Here is a 19,742-nt window from a genome sequence, read left to right on the forward strand (position 1 = left end):
CTGAGCTTAGGCAAGGGAACCCTGAGATGCCTGGAAGAAACTGCGTAATATTCTTTTTTTATTTGAAACTTGGAAGGAGTGAAGCTTGGGGAAAGGAATCCCCAGGAACTATAGAGATTGGGAATTGTTGAACAGAGTATAAGAACTTTGTGGACAAGGTCTGATGAAAAATTCTTTTTGATTGTGCTAACCATTGATGATACTAACCAAGTGACACCTGAAGACCACCGACCACCTGAAACCAGCCTCGGTGTGTGTATATATATATATATATATATATATATATATATATATATATATATATATATATATATATATATATTTCTTTTCATCACTATTTTTCCTTTAAATAGACTTCCTACCACATGCTATCAGAGAGTGAGGGCAAGCATAGGTTAGACACAGAAGGATTTAGGTTTTGGACTTTCAGACATTGACGGCCCTTGGAAACATCAGTTGACGGAACCATCCCGTTAGAGTTAGGGCCAGTTAGGTATTACACTAACCCCAGCCTTGTAGTAAATAAAGGTTTTGAAACTATAACACTTGAGTCTGTGTCTCTATTGATGCCATGCCTGTCTCACGGTTCACAAAAGGCATTTTCTGATTTATTAATCAAATAGTGCTTTAGTTTTGATCATAACAGATTCACATTCGAAAGAAGAGCAGGGAACATGCTCATTTAAATCAGCTACTAGGTTGGTTGACCATGGCAGACTTTGCAGGATATTCTTTTTGTGCAATGCTAATTGCCAATACATCAACATGCGGTCCATGTCCAATTTCAAGGCAATGACTCTCCATTGCCACGATTAATCATATTACATCATTGTAACAAATCCCAGGGTATTGTCATTGCTCCCATGTGGGAAGCCCCTGCCCATGAGGCCAGGGAGGTGAGGCCACTACCTGGTTGTCCCCCTAGGGGTGGTACTCAGCAGGTGGATCTCATGCGGAGGGTAGCCCTCCATGAGACCAGTGACGATGACCTTGGGAGAATGCGGTATTCACCCCCTCCTTTTCTGTCCCCTCTTTCCTCTCACTCCATTTAGTCCCCTGTGGTCCTTCACACCTCTCATTATCTCTATGAAGTAGAGGACTTCATTCACACCAATCATACTGGGACGAGGAAGAATGAGGCTTACCCAGGTGGAGTACAAACAGTCACTGAGACGAAAAAAAGATCAGGCAAAAGCCCACCATGGAACCAACATATGTGGTGCAGTCTATTATAGACAGCCTCTTTGATAAGAAGCAAGGAAGGACTGTGTACATTGGTAGGTCCTTTCGTCTAACTGGACTCTTGATCGCAGCTGGAGAATGGAGTGAGTGTGGCAAGCGTGTTGTGTCTTCCCCCCGAGGTACTGCACTGTGCCGCCTAGAGTTGTCTGGTTTGGGGGGCTCCAGAGCTGCTAGTCGTCCGTGTTTGTCTGCGGCTTGCAGCTCTGTGTAGCTCATCTGTTCACTTGATGTATTGGGAGAGAGCTGAGGGCAGAATGCAGAGGTGGGTGTCTGGAGTGTGCCACTTCTTTCCTATTCCTGGTGTGCCTAGTCCTTTATACAGCATCGGGTAATAACCTTGATTGGGCAAGTGGTTTTAAGCGTGCTGTGGTGTTAATAAACATGTCCCTGGAGAGATGGTGGTGACAAGACAGGGTACGTTGTGTGAGTCTTTGACTCCTCATAGGAATCAGTAAACAGAGGAAATGGTTGCAAGTGCTCGTAGAAGAAGGAGACTACAAGAGTCTAAAATAAGCCCCTGCCAGTTTGAAAATGAGTAATTAACAACAGAGAAGTTGGTTAGGTTGGGAGATCTGGGTCACATACTGGATGGTCAGGTCGATGGTACTAAGCCCTTGGTTTCAATGTAGAAATTACCATGATTTCGGTCTCTGACTGGACTTGTTGGATAAAATTGCGACATTGGTCCGCCCTATCATGGTAGATAATGTTTGTCAAACAGATCTATGTTTGCACACTAAAGTTGCTAACAAGAGCTGCCAAACCGCTCAGCAGGAATATAACAACCTGGTAATTAATAAACCCCAGACAGCTGATGTGCTTGCACAGATCTCTGAGGCTGAAGATAAAGTGAGTCAGTCACACACAGCTAAGTGCCTTGAATACACCAGAGCTGCCAAAGTATGAAAACTTGAAGCAACATCATTCCAATTATATATTTCCGTCTTGGTCTGGAGCGGCTGAAGGCCAGCCCTATGTTGGGCTGTCTTTAGGTGTGGTGGACCTGGGTCGTGCTACTTTATGTATTGACATTTGTGATGATACTAAAATCAAGCCCAGCCCTTTCAGACTCTCACGACTTAGAAAATCACAGATGCCATTTATTATGGATAAGTCCCTTAGAGAATTAGCCCTTGATCAACAAAACCATATCATATTGAAAGTTACATCTCCTGTGGGATCTGAACCTAGAGAAGCCCTAAGAAATAAGGGTTTAGCATGGCTTCGACAAAGAACTGGACCAGCGATTGCCAGGACTTCAGACTTTAAGGTCCTGCAGAGGTTTAAGATTAATGAATGGTGTAAAGAAGCTAACAGGGACTGTATAATCATCGGCTGTGGCCGCAGTAATCTTCCTTTCTTCTTAGCCAACTGTAATTCTTTCTCTAACAGGCCATCTGAATTGAAGCTGATGCTGGACTGGGAGTAATGTCGCCAGACATTTAAAAAAGACTTGATTTTCTCTGTGTATGGTCCTATGTTGATTCTAATGTGAAGCACTCTTTCTTGTTTTTGTCTTGTTGTTTTTTGTTTTTTTGTACGCACTGAGGCCTATGGGCATGTAGCACGGTATAAGAATTTAATTTAACAAAAAGAAAAAAAGCAGCCCAGGAAGAGCAATGAACCACACACTGGTTCTGTGGCGTGAGATCCAAGGAGAAGGGAACAAGACACTGTGGAGCAGGAACAATTATCTCCACTAGGTCCATGGAGCAGGGACCTGTTCGGTGATGGGGAAAGGGGAAACCTGACCAGCGAAGCCAAAACAGGGTGAAGGCACATAGCCAATGGCATGAGCGAGAGCCTACCACTGCCACCAAGGGTACAAAGCCAAACATGGAAGCAGTGCAGAAGCCCCGCTCTACTCCCAGGACAGACTGGAGACTGCAACAAAGGGTCGGACGGCTGGTGGGGAATGAAGGGGGCCAAATAGATTAAAGAAACATGTACCAATATCCCAAGAGGCAGAATGTCTTTCGAAGTCGGGGAGCCCCACAAAAGAAACACACAGGGGTCAAGGACCCACGTAAATCCAAAGAAGCACACAGTCAAGGGGCTGATGCCCAGAGCAAGTCGGGAGTTCCTATGATAATATAAAGGGGCCTGGGACCCACACAAAAGAGAAACAAGCTACAGGTCAAGTGAGGGAGACCCTGAGACAGCCCACAGGCTTCTGGGATCCATGCAAGAAAGAAAGAGAGGTGCAAGAAGCTAAAACAAGGGGTTGAGGACCCATTGCCAAAAGGAGAAACATTTTCTGGAATTCTAAGATCTACAGTTAAGTCTGGCAGGATAGTGAACCAGACTTGATTCTACAGTTGTGAACTGGAGAACAAACAGGGCAAGATATTCTCCCCTTTTTGATACTTGAGAACTGTGTTTTTAGGACAATAAGACCTACAGTCAAGTCTGTCAGGATAGTTAACCAGACTTGGAACCACAATTGTGAACTGGAGAAAAGAACAGGGGAAAAGACTCCCCCTTGATACTTAGGAATTGTGTTTTGTATAGGTTTGGAAGAACATTTAAGATCAAGAACATTTAAGCTAAATAACAATGCATTGTGTTTCATCATCAACAATCGAACATTGTAATCCATATTCAGAATGAGAGAGTCCTCCTTCAGAGTCAAGAAGACATTGAGGTTTTTTATAGTTAGTGTAAGGTATAAGGGACGGAAATAGGTTTGGACACAGGAGGGTGGACCTTTTACTTCACTGGACATCCTGACAGAGTCCTTAGTATTTTTGTTTAGGTAGGGCAACCCCTCATAGAAATAGGGAAAGACCGGTTTTTCCTTTTATTTTACTTTTCGATGAATAAAAGTATTTGCCAACAGACATGCCTCCACTGTGGCAGTCTCATACTTCTGCACCCTTACAAAGTACACTCATTTGAAGTTCATTTTAAATCAAAAATAAATTGGCTTGGCTACCTATGCTTTCTTTATTATGGTGAAGGCCAACCAATAATGCAATTCTCCACTATCTTCCTGTCAACATGCACCATCACCAGTTCTTTCCTGTTCCCTTGCCACATTTCATTGTAGGCCAAGACGGCCAACCGTGTTATTGCCTCCTTGCCAATGATGCTGAAATGCAATCATTTTTTATGGCATTTGAGACACATGCTATTGAACACCTCTAACACCACTGTATGACTAAATTATTTGAGACGCTTTAAATCTCTGGCCATCCCCATGTCACATACAATCATCTTAAGGGCTGTATGAGGCTGTGACCAATGTTCCACTCATTTCTTCCTCAGTGGTGGATTTAGCAGGCATTATGTCTGTTTTCATACCATGAATGTTTGTTGGCAGTATGGTGCCAAATTGATCACCAGTTTTTGTACCAGTATTTGTTTGGATTGATCACAAATATGAGAACTCCACCAGAGATAATTAATTATTGACTGTGACCAATTAATGAGTTGTTTACAAACCTTTCTTTCACCTGCAGCATTGAATTTCTTGACCACTGACTTCAACACAAGCCAAACATTTAATTTATGCCTGATCTGTGGGAACCTGGTAACCCGGGTTTTGTTCCTTTTTTCTGTTGTCTGCTTTCTTCTTGTCAAGGGCCTGATCCACCTAGCTCCAGGATACCTCTGGGGCATGGTTGTGCTGTATACATTTCTTTAACATAATATAACCTCTCTCGCATGACTTTGACTATGTTCACATCTCTGTTGGATGCTGCAAGTTTGACTTCTAAATCTCTTAATTGAAAAAGCTCAATCGATTTAAAAACACCTGACCTCTCCACTGGAACAGAGCAAGTACATTCTGTGACCTGGACCACCTCAGAGCTGTCCGTATTTTTAGTGCACAAATCCTCAAGATGAGAAGTGCAATATTACACACTAACCAGGGCTGTCACACTGACCGTCATCCGACAACCAAAACATTTCTACTGCAATTTCACTGTCCATTGCTGACTGCTCTTGTTGGCATGCATTGGACATTGCAGGGAAGAGTTCTTTCTACTGGTATTTGAAGCAGGAGTTATTTGACAGAATGTTAGTCCAAAAGAAATCACAAAATCAATAAATGTGGGTGAACAGATTGATGGCTGTAAAATATCCAAGAAGAGGTCGAGCCAACCAGAAAAGACTCTAGTGTTCATCTGCACAGGTACAAGATAATTTTAAGCTAGTTCCAATGATATTTTGTTTAAATCAATCAATGGTTGGACATAGGCTGTCCGTTGATGGCATGCATTTCAGCATCCTTAAAATATCCAACATGTAGTCCACAAAAACAGTTTTATTAGGCTCCCACAAGAGGCCCTAGTTTGGCAATTCACTTTCTCTTGCTTCAAGCGTGGTAGTTATTTCTTCTACACTACACACACTGTAGTCTGTGTCAAATTCTTTACTATCCAAAATATTTTCAAGCTCTTCTGAAGCTTCAAATAGGAATATTTCTGGTGTACTGGATGAAATTAGTGGGATTGGAAAATTGGTCTCTTGAACATACAAATTGATCAGCATTAAATTCAGCTGCCTCTTCTATAAATGATGTCTGCTGGGTAGGAGACATTGCTGGTTAGCAATGGTCTTTGAGAACCTTCCATGGCTCTGTATTGGTGTTTAGCTTGAATTCTGGCCACTTCACATAGGTATCAATCATGATTACATGTGATTGCTGAAACATCAAAGTCAATGTCATTTGACAGCCTCATTACCTTGTTTGTGGTGTGATCTTTGTTTTTCTGTCTTTCTTTTTTCTAGGCCTAGGAAAATATTAAAATAAAAATGTGAATGGGTGTGGAATGCCTTTACCATTAAAATCCTATATGCAAATAAAAACACTTTTTTAACACGTAGAGTAATTATACTTGGGGGAAAAATACCTAACTAGTTGTCAGACAGTTTAATGTCACAGATGGCCTCACAAACACACCAACTCACTAGTACAGTTCAAGGGCTTTTGTTGAAGTTTTTGAGAAGGACTATACTAAAGGCCGTCCCCTTCTCTCTCTCATTTCCCGTGAGCTCTTCCCTCCGTAGTCCAGATGTCTCTAAACATGAAAATGGTCACTAGAGACCAGTAACAACTAATATTTAACAGCTATCTTGGACGAAAGGCAAACACCTTATCTCGCTGTCTCCCTCTGTGAATTCATAGGTGAATCCTAACCAGGGATCCCTCAAGAATAGCAGTGCTTTTCACAATTGGAATGGGAGTCTTGCAATTAGCCAGGACACTTGTCCGTCCCTTTCACGCACTAGTTTTCCTCACCCTGATATTCTCTATGGCTCCTTCTCTTCCTCTTATTCCTCTATCTATTCCTCCTTCCCGTCCCTCTCTCCTCTTTCTCTTGCTTTCTCTTCTGACCTCCCGATGTTATCTTTCTCATCTCTACTCTTTACATCTGTCCTCTGTTCTACTACTTCACCACTCTGCTACACTGATCTACACCTCCACACTACTACTCTTCCCTCTCTACTCTACTGCTCTCCCTCTCCACTCTATTACTTCCCCCTTTACACTCTGCTACTCTCTCCTCTCTACTTTACTACTCTCCCCACTGTTACTCTCCAATCTCAACTCCAACTGTCACCCTCCTTCCACTCTCGCATTGACCTCATCTCACTCAGTGTTGCTTTTAACCCTACACTCTCCCTAAGTGTCACTCATCGTATGCGCACTCTCACACCCAAGCACCACCTTCTTTCACCAGCCATTACCTCACCTTGAACACTCTATCTGTAATTTACCTCCAGGCTCCCCTTCCTCCACGTGGTCTGTTGGTCTGCCTTCTCCTCTATTGACCTCACCCAAACAACCCACATGTCTTTGATCCTTTTGCCCCTTTTCATCCTCCCCTCTTCCCTTCTATTGTCCCCCCCCCCCTCAGCTGGTTCCCAGGGCCAACAGCTAGTTTACATTCCCCACAGGGGCTGGGTACAGGCATCAGAACACATAAAAAAGTCTTTTAGCCCACCTCATTTTTGTACATGGGTCTGCTGGGTTTTGATAATGGTGGCCCGTTAACAGTAGAGTACATTTCAAAGTGTGTTTTTGACTGATGCAGAGCTCCTGGTTTGCCAGTTTGATGAGTATGGCATCCCTTTGCTGTTCTGCGCGTTGCTGCCTCTCTTTCTGGTGAGCTACTGGTTCTGGTTTCCAATTTGAGGAATCCTGGTCTGATTAGTCCTATTAAAGAGGAGAGAGAGCACTGGCCAGCATTGTGCACAACAAGAAAGGGGCAAGCAAAAGTACTACTTAGATCATTTAACTAGGCACGGGTTGAAGGGGCAGGAATTGGAGCCCTCCCGACTCCCAGACCCTGCCTCTGGGGCAGAACTGTTCCAGATAGGCCTCCTCCCCAACGTTAAGAGGAGTCCCCATTCTCTCTTGTCACAATAAGCACAGCAACTTGAGCACAGTTTCAGTGAGAAGGGATACAAAAGTTCAGTTGCAGTCTCTTGGTATTCACCTTTGCTTTTTGTTTTCTTCTGATGAGAGTTCTGTATAACAGACCTTCCTCATGTGCCAGTTCCAGGCTACAACAATGAAAATACATACATGAGAATTATGCTCATTGCTGTAGCGTATGGCTTATGTTTTTATGTGCACCAACGCAGAACAGACTGAAACTATCACAATGTTTTTGATGGGATTCCTGATTTGTTGAAAGACTGTTTTCTACATATTTAAGAGTTCTAAATATACACAGGTTGTGCTTAACCAAAGAGAACGTTCATGCTACTGCACAATGCAGCAATGACTGGCATACCTGCATGGAGTTCAGTGTGTCGATGAGAACCGAGAAAGCACTGGATGCACCTGTCTCCTCCTGTGGACAAGAAATGCAATTGTCAAAGAGTCAAAGAAACAATTATCACATGTTGATATGAAATGAGACAAAATATTCCACTTGCGATTAGACTAACAGAAGGTCTCCTTATTATACTGAACAGGGTAAAAACGGGCAAAAATACAGAAAGGCTCTGTCAGTCATTAGTGTAATGAGAGGGCTATGATATGAAATGATGGTTTATTTATATAGCGCCTATACACAATGGGGCTCATTACTGAAGGTCAGTACTTGAGGTTGTCCCTTAACTCCAATTGTATAGACTCCATCATCTGGGTTGCGACTCTGTGCATGGGTGGAGGTTACCCTTTATCTTTAGTATTTGCATCTTAATTGGTATCAAAATTTGGTTTCTTGAGTCTTAGTCCATTTTCATCTAACCTGGGGACACCATTTTTTGTTGGCAGCACTCCTCACAAGACGCCTTCTGTCTACCCCAGATATATATATATATTTGGAGTTATGAGCAGGATAGTAGTAGTTTTATCTACTTTGAATTTGAGCACGGTGAAGCCATGTATTTGCACTTTCTGTGAGTCTCTCTCACTATTGTCCATATATTCCCGTCGGGAATATTTATGTTTTGTTTTATTTTTTAGAAAATATATTGTTATCTCCTGATGAAGGCGTAACAAAAACAACGTTTATACGTCGAAACCGGTAGAGAAATTGTGGATAAGGCTATTTGTGAAGATCTACCATCCTTTGCCTATCCTAAATCGCTGACCACTTTCAAAAACTACTGCGGCCAGGCTGTGTGCTTTATACAAAATATTTTCTGTATAATATTTGTAGTGTTAATGAATTGTGATATTGATTATGTATTTTTATCTTGTATTTACTGATGTGGTGTACAAATGGGTTGATGTATGGTGTATGGTTGAGTATGAATGTGTGAATGATTTATTAGTATGAATTTTATGGAATTATGATGTGTTTTTAAATACTTTTACTGCTATGTTAAATAAATAATTGTTTGAGTGCAAATTATATTGTGATTAAACTCACAGAATAAAAAATGTATTAGGTTTAATAAATTCCTGAATATGAGAATTTCAAAACTGTATCCTCTGGATTTTCTTTCTGAGACTAGTGTTAATGCTAATACCCTCTTCCAGAGAGTGGGGTTTCCTGTGCCTTTCAGAGAAACACCTTATTATACTGAACAGGGTAAAAACGGGCAAAAATACAGAAAGGCTCTGTCAGTCATTAGTGTAATGAGAGGGCTATGATATGAAATGATGGTTTATTTATATATCGCCTATACACAATGGGCCTCATTACGACACTGGCAGAATGGGTTAACGGGTGCCGTAAAAGGATGCAGACCCGTTAAACCCATTCCGCCACATTACGTAAAAGCAGGCGTGCTTACCGGGTCCCGCGAGAGGAAGGGGGAGCAAACAACGGGCCAACTCGTAATCGGCCCGTTGTTTGCTCCCTCTCCCATTCCCATTCAGCCCTATGGGGCCTTAAATGGGAATGGGGAAGGTTCGGGTCCGAGTCCTTGGAGGAACGAATTACCGGGCCCTCTGAACTCGGAATGGCCCGGTAATTCCTCATTCTGGGAACCCGGAGGTGATTTCGGCAGCAGCCATGCCGTCAATAGCGGCATGGCTACCGCCGAGGTCGTAATGAGGCCCAATGTGTTTCAAAGCACTTATGAGAAAGTTTTGATCAATCATCAAGAATTACACTATGTATGTCTCTCATTACATTAGTTACTGACAGGGTCTTTTTGTCTTAGATACAAATATATTCCACTAGGCCTAGACATTAAGCAGGTAGATATTGGTGACATGCTTCCTCAGAATTTTAACACCCCAATCTGCTCCTGTGGGCAAGAAATGAAGTGGTTTAAGAGTAAAAGGCACAGTTATCACATGTCAAACTGGGATCTGGTAATGCAATTCACAAGGCCTAGACACTCAACAGACAGATATTAGTGGCAATTTTGCTCCGACTTTGAAAACAAGGGAGCATTCACTCCAATTGACGATGCAACTATGAATGACTTTTCTGCATGGCCTGTGATGTGGCATAGGGTAACACAAAATCACCTACTGCCCCTGTGTATTCCTGTGAACAAGAAATTAAATGGTTGAAGAGTGTGGGATACATTGACCCACTCAGCAGAATTCCCATCCATAACCAAGCTGCACTTCAGCAGAACCAGCAAAATGGTTGAGCTGGTTCTTTTGATCACCATTGCCTTGCATCAAAACTGCATTTTGCAGCTACAAAATGATGGCTGCACTGTCTTGCCAAGCCCCTATTGGGCAAGTTGGAAAAGGGAGCACCCCGAGAAAGGCTGCCAGTGTGTTTTCTTGTGGGCACCAAAGAAGCGAATTGAAAAGCAGCGCTGCTCTGCTGCTTGCTAAAAAGTGCCCTTTGAAAAAGGGAATATTTCACATTGAAAAGGATGCTGCCCTGACGCTCTTTTCATCTGTTTATCATCACACTGCTGTTCTCAGTGAGACCCTGCCATGCCTACCCATATGTAGATCGTGTTCCAGCAAAATAGAGCATTATCCCTGAATGACAGGCTATGTCAGACAGATCTGGAAAATCAACAGAAACTTTACCTTCAGCCGTATGGAAAAACGCTTGACTTGTGGGCTAAAAAATGTCAAAAAGCTATGCTTCAAATGAAACCCTAGCTCTATGGGCATATGTCAATTTCAGTGGACCTGTGTTTTAAACAGATTACTGTATAAGAGAAACTGACTAGGGCTGCAAAACAGTGTTGGTAATTCAGATGGAAGAGAAAACATTTTGAAATGGACATGTCAGCAGACTTCACCACGTGTTAAAATGTGCTTTTGCAAATAATAAAAATACCTGTTTTAAAAGTGTAATGTTGAATAAGGCCCTGTACTTGCTTAGCAATGTAAAGGGGGTTTTGCTGGGAAACATATATGGGATGTTTTATTTCAACAGGCTTGCTTCTGATCCAGAACAAAATAAAATAAAATCAAGAAATAAATGTATTGGCTGTACTGGAAAATTAGCCAAACAGGGTTTCTACAATGGCTCAAGGGACAATTGGGGTCTGACAATAAGAGTGGCCTTCCCGCAACAAGAGCCACAACGGATTTCTGGGACACCTACCTGTTAATTGTGCCCTTTGAAACTCTGAATAGACCAGGAGGCAGCATATCACATGCTCGTCAGACTTCTGTCTATTCTCCAGGTTGACACAATAGATTCTGAGATGCCTATGTGTAACTTTTGAAAAAAATACCTCCCCTCAACTTCTACTGGGGAGCTTCAAAGACAACTCCAGAGCAGCCTTGTAAGCTATGCCCTTATTTGTAAGACAATGCTGGCCATCTGGCTCCAAAGACTATTTTATTAATACATTTCAACACTCTTTATCTCCGAAATTGGACAATGCAGTAATGCAAAAGTTTCACAATCTAGATGCAATTTTGGAGGCTCTAATTTAAGACGTGGTAGCATTCGCTGGCATATTGGGGACAGAAATGTCAGAGAATTGGATATTCTGAGGAAGGTGTATATGATGCCACTTTGAAATGTAATACTCACATGCCTTATGATAATATATACCCATGTATAAAGTTATAGAATTTTAGGTAAAATAATTTCATTGAAAATGATGAAAAATTATTAGACGGATGAAACACTGTCCTAGAAACGTGAGAATTGGACTGCCATGCTTTGTGTGAAATATGTAACCTGCCTATGTAATTTGCCAAAATGCCCCAACTGTACAAATGTGTGATTTATGTTAAGATTGATTTTTGGCAAAAAGGACTGAGGGATGGCTTTGTATCTCATAAAACACAACCTTATAAACTGAGTCCCCTCCTGGAGGAGGCAACCAACATCAGCTGACCTATCCGGTTCTTCGGGGTAGGTCTAGCTTAGTTCTGCCCAACAATAAACTCGGTGATGTCACCCGCTTTATATAAGGTGTGGGAGCTCACAGGGACAGGACACACTCTCTCCTGAATTTCCAGCGCCTGCGTATCCAGATATTCCAAACCCACCTTTGCAAGATTCCAGACTCTACTACCAGGCCAAAGCATAGCTGACCCTATCTCAGCAAGGCCATTGATCCATAAGCCCCACTAAAAATCCCAATAACAAGGGGGAAAAGCTGTGGTACCTTTTGGGAGTATCCTGTGACCAGACCGGCCTTTTGCCCACTACCTGCATGCCCGCTGTACCCTTGCCATTCAGTGACCAGACTTGCCAGCTGCTTGCTGTTAGGAGAACCGCCATCCTGTGACCAGAGCCCTTTGAGTCCAGAACTTGGTTGGCTGTCCCAAATCCCAAACTCAAGTGCGGATTGTGAGTATTTCCCCATCCCATAGCAACACATAGCCTATCCCATCTTGACTTTTTGTCTTTGTCCTGCTCTCTAAGTAATCCTATCCATATTCTGGTAACTTGTTTAAGACTGTTAGAATTCTTTGTGCATCCTGTCTTGGTTTCCTAGTGTTAGCGGCATCCTTTCATTCACCCCATCTTGTAACTCCTTAGCAATATTTTGATTAAATAAATTAATTCTCCCTAAAAAAAAGAGGTACACTACGTGAAGGGTTACAACTGCAGCGTAACTTTTCTATTCACGGGTGGGGTTCCCGTTTTCAAGCCATTTTCTTTCCAAATTTTATTTTTTCATTTAACTACTTAATTTTCCTAAAACCGAGTCTACTTCCACCTTGAAAATCTCATCCACTTATTCAGCTAGAGTCACTCTTTCACTGCTATATTATCCCTGCGATGTGCATCTATTCCCCCGCCTAAAAACCACAATCCGATTCTGTTTTTTTCGCCCATTTAAAAAAAATGTTTTGACATTTATAACTGAAAAAAGGGTAAAATGCAACTTTTCCATGTGTGATTTTGACTGCACTGGTTTCTCACTTTCAAATTGCTTTTGAACTGTATGCCTTTTGTGATACCTTGCTTTATAGTTGCTAGTGATATGACATCCCTGATACTGTGATAAAACATATGTACATCATTATTTCACCACACATATAATGAATTATTTATCAAATTCTGAGTGTCATTTTATGCAATTGCAAAAGGTATTTTGTGAGGGAAGGCCTGATTTTGATTCTGTTTGCTGCCTAATATCCCTGACTCATTGCTGCTCCTTTCTAGCCACTCAAAATTCGATTCATTGAGGTGTAAGGGGAACATTGCATGGGGAAATCTTAACTCGGCTGCTATCGATCCTAATTGAAAAAGTGCTCCTATTCATTTGTGCTTTGGATATGTTCTTGTAGAAGCTTAACCAAGTGTATTTCAGTAGTTTTCATTGAAATTATCACCCCATTGGTGATTGCTGCCCAATACAAAAATTTTGTGAATTTCTTTGAAATCAAAATAAATATTGTATTACAACTCACCAGCCTGGTTCATGTTCCATTGTGACCGAGGGCATTCGAATTCGTAGAAAATAAAGAAAAGGTATTCTCATTGAGCACTACATCCGAGGTCAAGACCAAGGGTCCTTGTCCGGTGCGTGACGCCCGATTGGAATCCTTCACGAATTGGGGGCTTGTCCGGAATTGGGATTGTTTATTCATCCGTGACAGCTTAACACAGCAGGCTAAACTTCAAGGTAGTGATACTTTGTGTGGTTGGAACACTGTGTTACTCTGTAGAAGCGCCTCCCCAAAACAAAAATCCTAAGTATCAGGCTTGTGTATAAAATTAAAGCTAAATCAACCCCAAACTAGACAAAAAGCAACAGAATACAGGTTACCCTGGTAGATAAATTAATAAAGAAAGAACACTTTCCAAAATGACCACAGTAGAGATCGATATGGCTAGAGAGCACCTTCTGCACAAATAATTTGTCATGGGGGAATGGCCAGAGCAAGATGAAAAAGTCTGGCTAGATGAAATGATGCAACAGGTCACCGCCATGGACATGGACATGTGGCAGGACGGTGGCCTATTACATCAAGCTTTGAGCGAGTTGTACATGACTCCGAAAATTAAAGAGGAGCAGATTAAAATTGTCAGAATCACAGCCTACATGTATCTCCATATGGGAGTGATGCAGGAAAAGCATGAAGAAATCACAACTCTTGCACAAAATCAATCTGAACTCTTAACTAAAATCCAGACTTAACTAAGATTAGCGGAACAAAAATTGCAAAAGAGCCAGGATTCTGAGGCAGAATCTGGAAAGTACATTAAACAGCTAAAAGAGGACTTGGCCCTAAAACGGCTGAATAATTCAGACAATGATGCCCAATTAAATGCCTCAAGAATGGTGTGTCAGGAAACGATTGACTCTGGAGGGTCAACAGAAACTAAATGAGCAACTAAAATATAAAAACGTTTGCTCAGAACAAATAACCATGTTACAGAAGAAGATTGAGAAAGTGGAAGAGGAAAATAATAGATTCATTATGAGAGAACTCCACTCTCAATCAGCATTTGATGAAGAGCGCCAGAAATTAGGCGCCATAACACAACAAAGGGATGACCTGACTGAACAAAGGAGCGCTCTGTATCAGGAGAAAGAGGACCTATACTAGGAAATGTGCAGTTTAAAAAACAACCTGGAGAGAAGGGAGTCAGACCTCCAGGGACTGACTGGCATAAAAGAAGAATGTGATAAATTAATGGGACATAGGAAACAAATGGTACTCGAGTTAGAGCAGGCCATACAAGCTCTAAAAGTTCAGAAAAAGTAGTTTTAACTCCCTCAACAGAAATTGTCTCATTGTTCCAAACAGCAGGTGGCAGCTCAAGAGCAGGTCATAGAGGCCAGTAAAGCCCTGATAGCTGAGCAAACGGCTCAGATCTTTGCCTATTATCAATAGGTAGGGGCTGAGAAGGAGAAACTAGTGAGGATGGAGAAGGAGAAAGAGGGTGCTAGAATTAATCCAAACTGGAGGGACCCGAACAAGTATAGAGGGACAGGGTAACCCCTGATCATAGTATGATGACCTCTGTACTAAGGGACTCAAACCCCTTTAATACTGTGTACACTGCTGACTTCATGTCTACTGGTTCACATGAGCCAGAAACCATGAGGTCGGCAGAATTAAATAGGCCAAGCATAATGGAGCTGACAGGTCAATGCCCCCCCAGAAATTGATGGACGGGCATCCCTGTACAGATACAAAAATATTAAGGCTGATCTCTCTGACAAGGAAGTCTCCTATGATGAGAAAGTTATGGAATTAGATCTGCAGAAATACTACCTCCAAAGGGACCAATTGGTTCAATTTGCAGGAAATCAGAATAAAATGAGGCCCAAAAAGAGCATTCTGAAGACCTGCACCCAATCAGGGCAGAGTGAGGGATCCTCCGCCAACCCTGGAAGCAGGGAGGAGTCAGAAGACTACTCTCCTGTGTGCCACAGGGGAGAAGAAACTAGGTCCCACCATTCTGCAAGCCCCTCCCAAGCTCACAGTATCAGGGAGCGCCTAGAAGATCATGAGGGGTCCTCAAACAGTAGGGCCTCTGAGTGTGAGGATGAGTGGACCCAGGTAAAGCAGAAAAAGAAGGCAAATAAACTAAAGAGAGTTCTGGTGAAAGACCCCTTTAGGCATATAAAGGCCATTAGGAATTTCATGACCCTGTACCGCTAAATATTCTGTCTGGGAACATTTGGAACTCTATGAACAAATGATGGACGCTTTTCATCTTAAAGACAGCCAGAACTGCATAGCGTATGCTAAATGGATGGTCTCTCCTGAGTATTCCAGCTTCTTTGCTGGATTGGAAGGCCAACACCATTCAAGATGGTCCACCTACAGGGCGGCCATCTTGAAACACTTTCCCGCCCACAGGAACCCACAAGAGGCTCGCAAAGTGGCCTACAATCTGCAATGCGGAGAAGATCAGGCCCCACGAGAATTTGTGCAGGAGCAAAAACATGCCTTTGCACAAACCACTAGGAGGGGGCGCACGGATAGCAGAGAGTTTATAACTACCTACTTTCATGCGCTCCAAAAGTATATCATGACCCAGCTGGTGAGGGATTTTCATGATAAAAGATCCCTGGACTGGGTAATAGAGCAGGCTACCCACATTTATGAGGTCCAAAAACCTGCAGAAAATAAAAACCAGATAAAAAAACCAAACAAACCAGCCAACACCCTTGCTGCTGCTAAGGTGGCAGAGGTGAAGGTTGCCCCCATTTTGGACCTAGAAATGGGGGGACCCAAAAATTTACCTACCCAAAACCAGCTAAATCAGAGGCCAAGAAGACCCTTTGGCCAATCTGCAACAGGGGCAGTCAGGGAGGTAATCCCACCAATGGGACCCCTAACTCTCCTAATTATGTAAGTCCCAGCTACAAGGGCAACCAACCTATCTTGGGGTATGTATGGACTCCCCCAGCCCAAGGGGGGGATCCAACCAGGTAAGAGCTGCACCAGGAAACTTCCCTCCTAACTTCCCTCAGAAGAGGAGTAATCCCCCAAATCCTGGGTTAAGTTTCTTCCCCCGGTATCCACAAAACCCCAACCTGCAGGACAACTCTCCTTTCTTTCCCCGGTTTCAGGAGCCCAGACAACCCAATCCGGGAGAGAGGAGGCCAAGGGTGGGCAGTTACCAAAATCCCCAGTATCCAGGATACTCCGGAGAAGGGATAGTTACCCTTCCCGTGAACCCCTTAGGTACAAACAGAGACCCCCTTACCAGCCAGAACAGGTGTCCCAACTGAAGTGCCAGGTCCATAACCTCACACAGGATCTGGGTCGCATGTTGAGGGCTCAGCAGAACCCTCAGATAAACACAGCGGCTCAGAACCCCTCAAACCAAGGGACTGGCACCCCAGAACAATGACGGGGAGAGAACCCCGATAATTCACCGGTTCCCAAGGAGGAGGCACATGGGGAAGGGGGTGTAAAGCCCTAGAGGAAGCTTCCTTCCTCACCCGTGAAAAGCCTCTGGACACCCCGGAACCAGAACTAAATTCTCTTGCCCCGGAAAATCTGCAACCCAAGGAACAGAGGGTGGGTAGGAGAAATAAAGACATCAAAAAGCCCCATTTTGTGGAGGAAGTTAGTTTCCTCCAATTTGAAGGGGAAGAATCCTTAGAGGATTCTGGGAAAACAATCTTCTCCTTCAGGGATGGGGGAATTCCTCTCAAACAAAAATGGGTCCCAAGAGATCTGAGTCAAGACTGCGTGGGTGTGAAGACTGATTCAGAATCACCCATCCCTCAACCCCAGAATGGTCATCCAGAGAATAAAATATTAAAAGGGGATTCCCAAACTTACCAAACCAATTTGTTTGACTTGCCTCGCAGAAGGGTGGTAGTGCAGAATCAGAAAAAGGGTATTCCCAAACAACACAAACCAATTCTGGTGACTGTCTCGGAGAAAAGGAGGACAGCACAGAACTCAGAGAAAAAGGGGAGCCCGAAACTCCCCAAATATCAGAATGCCAAATTTTGCTTTCAGATTCCTCAAGAAATTAACCACCCAGCTGGCCCAGAATGACCATTACCTTTTGCCCATTGGAAGAGAAAGCAGGTAGATTCCACGCCTCTGTCCAAGTGCAGGGCCAATGTGCATTTTTAGTACTGGTTGACACTTGATCCAAAGCCACTCTTCTTTCTAAAAAGACCTTTGATCAGCTAAATTCAGGAAGGAGAGAGATACCAGATCCCTCTCACCCCTCTCCCTGGACAACTCCAGAACTTCGAGGGGAATTAAATTCCTGTCGAGGGGACTGCGGATTTGGAAATAAAAATTGGGGGACACAAGGTGAAGCACCCGGTCATAGTCGTGACTCCATAGGGAACACCCTGTCTGCTAGGGAATGACATCCTGTGCAGGTTGTCTCCCCTAATACACTGTGTGAACAAGGTACTCTGGCCTCAGACTAACAGGCCAATAAAACTAAAACAGAGTGTCAAGCATGTTAGTTTAAATGGCACATGCCACGTGGTTGAACAAAAATTTGATAATATTAAGTTTCATTTCCAGAACAATCAAATACCTGACTAATACCTGAAGTAATAGCTGTAGGACAACAAACTGGTGATGAGAACTCCTCTCCATTGCTAAAAATTAACCTTCCTTCCAGTTTTAAGTGGAATTCCACATTGGAAGGCAATACTTTTAAATTTTATATTGGGGGCAATCCCATGGGCTTTGATGATTCAGAAAAAGCATTTCAGTCAGCCCAATTGTTCTTAGATTTCTAAGAACAGATTGAAACAGATTTCAAAGATATCTTTTCTGTGGACTTGTACGAGTATGGTTGCACCAATATCCATACTACAACAATTCCCATTGATCCTGCAATGACTCCAGTATTTGTGAAGCAATATCATGAGCGAGGAGTTGAGGGGGACACACCCTTAGCCCCCGGCTTTTTCCTTTTTTTTTTGCTCGGTTGAGCTGCGGGGGTGTCTCCCGCAACACCCTGCTTACTATATTGTGTAGTATAGTTAGCGGGTGTTGCGGTGTCCCCTGTACCCCCTGCTCACTGCAGTGAGCGGGGTGTTGCGGGTGACACCCCCAGCCCCATACCAACCCCACCGAAACACCTAAACACATACCACAAAAAGTTCAAACCTTTGGTAGTTAGAACTTTTCTTGGTGTGTGTTTTAGATCTTTTGGTGGGGTTGGTAATTTTTATTCTGCCATTTCGTCCCAAACCGACTGGAATACCTGCATGGCCTATGATGTGCCAGCGGATACCAAAACAGCACTAGCTGCTCCGCCTCCTGCTGTGGACCAGAAATGGAATGGGCCAAGAGGTAAAGAGCAAAAGGAGACATAGTAAACCCAACCAGAGCAGTCTGGGAGTTCAAGTAGGAGTGGGAGGAAGGAGTTTGGTTGAGGGTGGCAAGAGAGTGGAGTACCGAGGAAAAAACTGGAGGTTGGAGGCCTGAGGAGGGGGGCAGGGAATAGTTGTCATCAGAGAGAAGAGAGTTGTGAAGTGGTGGAGACAGACCATCAGAGAGAAAGCAAACTTTGAGAGGAGTTTGAAGGTAGAGAAAGTTACTGTTAGAAGGAGAGTAGTTATTTGGGAGTGGAGGATTTTGGATGAAAGGAACAATCAGAGAAACAGTTGAGCCAGAGGGAGAAACATGTGAAGGCACCAGTGGCTGGAATAAGGGGACCAAAGGGATAAAGGTGGGAGGACAACAAGTATGCCTTCTAGAGAGAGAGATTTTTAAGGGGAGAGAGGTTTCAGTGAACCAGCCTGGTCCAAGGCAGAAGCCATAATCCATGGGAGAAGGAACAAGAGGGTGCAATCACCCTAAGGGTCAGCGATCATACCATAGGAGGGGTCAGAGAGAGGGTACCTCAGGGATCAAGACCCCAAAGCACGGTTCTACATAGCAAATAATGAATTCCCCAAGTCTGATTCTGAAACTGATGACAACTTCAGAGCTAAAGAGTTATAACTAACACCTCAACCTCCTGGAGAAGTTCTTTGGGTTTTTCCCAATCCCATGAGAAGTTGGTCACAGAGGTCCTGATCACTATGCAATCGGTAAGAGTCCAGCAACCCAGAAAAACCCACAACCTGATCAAAAAGACCAGTGTCATCAATTGGACACGCAAGCAGGCCAGGGCCAACTTTGGGGATTTGTAAGAGATTTTGTTCTATGTTTTGACTTTCTCGGAGAGACTACCATAAACACCCAAGATATCTCAATGGGGAGTTCCTGCTGGAGCAACATAACTTTAAGTTGTCTT

This window comes from Ambystoma mexicanum, chromosome 12 (assembly GCF_040938575.1).
Source record: "Ambystoma mexicanum isolate Mex_15411 chromosome 12, UKY_AmexF1_1, whole genome shotgun sequence".
Taxonomy (NCBI): domain Eukaryota; kingdom Metazoa; phylum Chordata; class Amphibia; order Caudata; family Ambystomatidae; genus Ambystoma; species Ambystoma mexicanum.